Consider the following 6,198-nt stretch of genomic DNA (forward strand, 5'->3'; position numbering starts at 1 on the left):
ACAAAAAAATTGTTGAATTGCCTCATATTATAACTGCTAAATATTTAATGACTTAATTATGAAATTAATGGTTGAATTACACTTTTTTAATATTATAATCAAATTAAAACTTAAATATTAGTACTTTGACACTTACCCTATCATTATAAAATAAAACACTTTGCTATTGTGGTTGTGTGGTCAGAAATACCAAAGATTTGTTACAATAATCGCTCATTCACTCTTAATAAAATAGTAGTGCATAATTTTCTATAGTATTGTTTGAGTAAAGAAAGGTAATTCTGAAGTGGCATGATTTTCTTAGCATCTTTTTTGTAAGAACATTAGTTTTTATATATCATTAGTTTGTATAGTATTTGTTTAAATCTATATGCTATAATTATCTCCTTTCAAAAAAAAAAAAAAAAAAAAAAAAACATGCTTATCTGTAGATTTATAACTATTGTATAGGTTGTACTATGAAAATTGTAATCTACCTTCCCCAATAGTTTGAGTTAAGTCAACAATTAGGCCCTCAATTCTTGATTTTTTTCACCTTTTCAGGCCAACTAACTCACCCTTAACTCACCATAAACCATACATAATTAAAAAACTAATTAAATTAAAATTAAAAAAAACATTAATTAATTCAACTGTTTCATCATCCATGATTTGTCCAAAATTGAAAAAAAATGCTGCTTCATCTAGTGTGTGATTCAGTCCTCTGTTATCCATCTACATTTGAAGAATTGCAAAATCAGAAACTCAGCCCAGATTGATGATTTTCAATAGAGATTGTATGAAAAAAAAAAAAAAAAGAAGAAGAGGCCAAAGCAATACTTGATTTTCAATAGAGATTGTAGCAATCTTTATAACAGACTTACAGTAGCCTTGTATTTTTTTGACAAAGAAATAAAAAAGAAGCATAATCAATAACCCACGCATCTCAAATCCTCAAAACCCACAATCTTCTTCTTTCCTTCACCATCCGCGCCATCGCCGTTCATCAATTTTGTTCAGCAAAATCCTAATCAAGCATTTTTGGGCGTTTCAAAATCAATAAAATTCTAATTTTTTACTCTAATTTCACCAATCAAACACTTACAAGTCATCAAAACTCATTATTTCACCTACACGACGGTGGAGGATGATCAATCGAAAGCCGAGAAATAGAGGATGTTGTGGAGCTTAGGAGAACCCTAAATTTGTGTGTAATGTGAATAAAATTTAAGATAAAACCCTAGATTGAGAAATTGAAACTAGATGATGAAAAAAAAAGAAATTAAAATTTTACCTCAGAAACTGCTTTAATGGAGAACGTTGAGTGCGCTTTAATGGAGAATGTTGGGTGCGCTTCAATGGAGAATGAGAAATGTTTGGGTTTGATTTAGAAAAGGGGAGGAAGAAGAAAAAAATTTGGGTGGGCCCCACATCTTAACCCAAGGTACTCAACTTTTAACTAAGGGTACTAAATTGTTTGAGGTGATTTAATTTTTTTTTGCCATAAAATGGGTCTGAGTACCCAAATGGTGAATAAAAAAATTCAGTACCTAAACGGTGAAAAATTGTAGAATTGAGGGCCCAAATTTGGTCTTAACTCCATTAGTTTTTATATACTACTAATAAGGTTTGTCACCGTTTAGTTTTCTATAATTTTCTATCATATCAATCTAAGGTGTGTGTAGTGTTAAATGTCTTCTTACACAAATTGATCATTTGTTAAAATATAGCTTACATTCAGTGATTAGATGTCATTCCTCTTAGTTTTCAATTAATTATATGATTTTTTTTTTTGTGTTTTATTTGCAGTATTGTTCAACTGGCTGATTTTGGTCGACACTTTACAAAGAGATATGACAAGAAAAAATGAAATATACTATGTACATTGGACTCTGTTATAGGGAGTGAAAAAAATGGTATAGTAGGATAAGAGTACAAACGGTATAGTTTTTTAGGACTATAATGGTAATCTACGATTTACAAAAAATATGACTTTTTAAACTATCAAATAATCTCGAGAAAATTGTGGAATTGATATTTGTGGTCAATTAAATTTATTGATTCTTTTAATTTGTGTAATAAGGAGTAATAATATTAAAAGTTATAAGTTTCAATCACTCTATATCCACAGTCATCTAAAAAATACAATCCGGGACATCGCCCGGGTCACTAACTAGTTTCTAGTTATATCTTGTTTAAAACACCCTTCAAAGATTGTGATATTGAAAAATAATAAAAAGGTTATACTTCCTCCGTTCTATTAATATTGCAACAAGGAGAATATTACGCATCCCAAAGCACATTTTATATGCTAAACATCTATAATTTTGTAAAAGTAAAAATTATAAGAAGTTGATATTGTGAAAGTATTTTATGAGACGAATCTAACTAGATCCCACATGACTATTGTTTTGGGTGTTTTTTCCCTCGAGAGAGTTACGTCACAAAGATTGGTCCGGCTTGAGCTGCACCTGCAAAACAACGGAGGCTCCGGTTGTAAGAGCTCTGCCTCCGACGATCAAGTTAGTAACTTGAAAGAGAATAAAGAGTGCGGAAATTTAGGTGGGTATCTGCTTGGATTCCAAGCTCAGGTGTTTCTTTGATGTGAGAGAAAGTAGGTGTAATAAAATGATGGATTGTGTCTCCAAAATGGGAAAATATCTCCCTATTTATAGGGTCGTTGGAAGGTGTGCCCCTATCTGGGTCACTTGACCTAGATTTTGATTATTGCGCCGTTTTACGGCACTTCTTGGAAATTGGGCCCTTGAAGGTCGCAATTTTAGAAGATACCTGAAGGGGACACGTGTCAAATGGCTATTGGGCCACTTGGACCAACCTGGGTTTGACACGTGGCCTTCTCTCATTGGACCACATGTCTAGGGTATTTTTACCCTAAACATTTGCCCCTCACAGGGGTCACGTGGCTTCTACGTGACGCCTGTGACACATGTCCATCTAAGAGAGATGAACAGTGAAAACAACTAGTAAAATCTGGGGTATGACGGGGATGCCCCCGTTTCACCCCTCTGTAAATAGGAGTTTACCCCCCCTCCCTTCTCTCACCATTTTCTTTTCTTTGACTTTCTAGAGAGAGAAAGAGAGATTCTTAGAGAGAGATACTCTGATCTTATCTGCGTCAGATTCTCAAGATTTCTGTGTGCTCTTTTACAACACCCGGTCACCGTCTGTTGCAGTTTTCAGAGTTTTCAGAACTAAAGTAAGGTAACCGCCTGTACCCTTTTTTAGCTTTTCCTTCATTTCAATTTGTATACATTATTTTTTTACATCTGTATACATAGTATTTAAAAATAAAAATGAGCTCTCAATCCACACACTCGGCACTACCTAAGACATTCAGCCGGTCTCCTAGAACGGCTGAATCTAGAACAAGGGGTGCCTTTTCTTGGGGCGGCACTGTTGTGCTCATCCGTAAATTCTTCCCACTCTGTGTTTGTGCACGACACAATGGCTAGGGTTAAACAGACGGCTATTAAGCCTGGGAGCTGGCGCGCTATGGAAGTGCCCGCAGATGAGGTTGTTTTGGATACAGAACAAGAGGATTCGAAGGAGAAAAGTGGTTCCGATAATGAGGCTCCCTAATCCTCCGGAAGCTCAAGCGTGAGAGAGGTAGGCGTTGAAGAGGCCACCTCTTCTAATGGATCCAGGGAAGAGACGGGCGGTAATGATGCCGCCAAAAGATCGGGAGCCGAGGCATCTGGCTCCGATCTAGATAATTTTACGGCTAACTATCAGCAGCCGGCTAAAGCTTCAGCTAACCCTAACCCGAAGAAGATAAGAATGCTTCCGGGTGATAGAGCCTTGATGAAGAGCGGCTTCAGGGCTTTCAAAGAGAAACACCCCTTTGAAAAGGGGCGGAAAATTATTTTCCCGCCTGGAGATGCGGTCATGGCATGGGAGGACAACTTTTAAAATGCAGACAATTACTTTGTCTACTACGAGGTGGTATTAGAAGCTGGCCTTAGGTTCCCCCTCCATACTAGGATTAGGAAAAATCCTCAAGGGGTATGATCTGGGTGTCTGGCAGCTCACCCCAAACTCGTGGGTGAATGTTCTGAGTTACATTGCCGCTTGCGAGCTCCAGAATATATCCCCCAGCTTTTCCGCCTTCGCTCATATGCACTATCTGAGCAAGGCCCTAGGCGGTCATGGGGCGTCGTATACTCTTACCACTTTTCCCCAATATCTAATGACCTTGGACAAGGTGTCCAAATGGTTCGGGTGGAAGGAGAAGTATTATTTGGTCTCCTCCCCCACTTTGAGACACAACCGGATGTTGGCTTTTATAATAAGGAACCGACTCTCGTGGGCAGAAAATGTCCTCTCTTGGCACTCTCTTCTAGAGCCCGGGAGCAAATAATGGACCCGAGTTTCTTTCAAACCACTTTGAGCCCTTGGGGGATGGGACTCATATTATTGTGCCAAAGAACTGGATCCCCCATCCGGACTTCTTCAAGGATGAAAGATTCTTGTCCGGTTGCGGGTTAAGCACCATGTTTCCCAAGGGTAGCTCCACTTTGCATCCGACAATTCTGTTGTTTTTTGTTTTTGTGCTTCAACTTTTTATTATTTTAACTCTTCGTTTTCCCCTTGTAGCCGACACCTTGAATATGGTAGATCCGGAGAAGATGATATGTCCATTTTATATAATGTTTTACCCCCGTCCCTTGGTCGTTATTAGTAGTCTTTTTGGCTCTTTCGGCCCACTTTTATTACTAATTTGTGTTTTCTAGTGTTTTTGTAGTTTTAGTTGTATTTTACAGGAAATTGCACTCTTGGAGCATTTTCCCGGGCTTTATGGATCAAATACGGAAGCTAGAAGGACACGTCCACTTTTGGAGCCCAGGATCGGTGAGAGCCGGTGATTAAGGGCTCGGTAATTGGGATCCCGAGGCATTTGGAACAAGTATTCCAGACCCGAGGAGGAAATTTGGATTGGGCCGAGAAATCTAGCCCAATCGAAGTCCAAGCCTCAAAGGGGAGCAAGGACCCGATCGGGCAACCTCAAGCCCGATCGGGCGCGGCAAGACCATAGTGTTGTGCATGCTCAGGCGCGCCCGATCGTGCAAGCATCTAGCACGATCGGGCGATGCTGCTTGGGAGGAACGCGAAGAAAAAGGCGCGCCCGATCGGGCGGCCCTTAGCCCGATCGGGCGCGCGTTTTTAGAAGACCTGATTAAGTTTAGTTTTAATTCTTGTTTTAGAAAACGTTTAAGTACAATTTTGTACGGAATTTTGAGATTACCTTCTTTCTTAGACTTTCTCTCTCTACTTAGAATTTTTCTCTCTCCAAAATTCTCTCTCAACTTTTGTTCTAAATTATTCCATTAATTCCAGATTTCTTTTTGGTAATAATTTCTTCCCTTTTAATTTCAGCTATTTTACTTGCTTCTTTGATTATGCCTTTATTTGATTATTTGATTAGTTTAGTTATGATGATGCGTGAGTAGTTTCATTCTAGGGTTTATGGGGATCCATAATTAATATGAAGGGATAGTTTGTTATTATTGATTATTGATATTGCATGATAATTTCTTATTGAATTGTTTTAATTCTTTGCAATTAGATTATGAATCGAGCAGATGTAATTTGATTGTGAATGTTTAGCAATATTGAATTGATGAATCGAGCAGATGTTAATTTAATATTAAGGGCTATTTTCAATAGGAAGTTAGATCTAGTAAATTTCGAGAGCCTGTTAGATCTATGTTGATTAATAAATAGCGAGAGCCTGTTAATCATGTTATTTGTGCATTGTTAATTATTAATTACTTCGTTTTATCCCGGAATATTAATTATTGGTGAACCTGTGACTCTAGGCTTCCTTATTATTGTTTCTTTTCTCCCTAAACTTATTCTTCGTAGTATAGAATTTATTCCCAAAAAAATATTGGTTACTCAGATAATTTAGATTATAATAAATAATCAGGAGTAAAAAGACTTGTTTTCCTGTGGAGTTCGACCCTACTTCCCTATCTACATTAGTTAGAGGACTAAGGAATTATTTTTGATTAGGGGATACGACTTTACCTAGTCAAAATTTGGCGCCGTTGCCGGGGAAACGGTTTTATTTTTGTGTTCTGATTATATTTTTGTAGTCTAGATTATCCCTTTTTTTCCTCAAAGAACATTAGTTATTTGAGGCAATTCTCATATTTGTCTTTAGTTCTTTGTTTATGCCCAGGTGTTCCAGATCAAGTT

The 6,198-nt window shown here is 37.5% G+C and overlaps 1 long non-coding RNA gene across 1 annotated transcript; it reads right to left on the minus strand.

Moving 5' to 3' along the window:
- Positions 1–396: 396 nt before the first annotated feature.
- Positions 397–1,484, minus strand: LOC110695542. Its single transcript, XR_002506111.1, has 2 exons — positions 1,274–1,484; positions 397–1,178 (listed from the first exon to the last, which is right to left on the minus strand). It is a non-coding gene; the product is annotated as an uncharacterized LOC110695542 (long non-coding RNA).
- Positions 1,485–6,198: the final 4,714 nt, after the last annotated feature.

The sequence above is a fragment of the Chenopodium quinoa genome, unplaced genomic scaffold (assembly GCF_001683475.1).
Source record: "Chenopodium quinoa cultivar QQ74 unplaced genomic scaffold, ASM168347v1, whole genome shotgun sequence".
In the NCBI taxonomy this organism is placed as follows: Eukaryota; Viridiplantae; Streptophyta; class Magnoliopsida; order Caryophyllales; family Amaranthaceae; genus Chenopodium; species Chenopodium quinoa.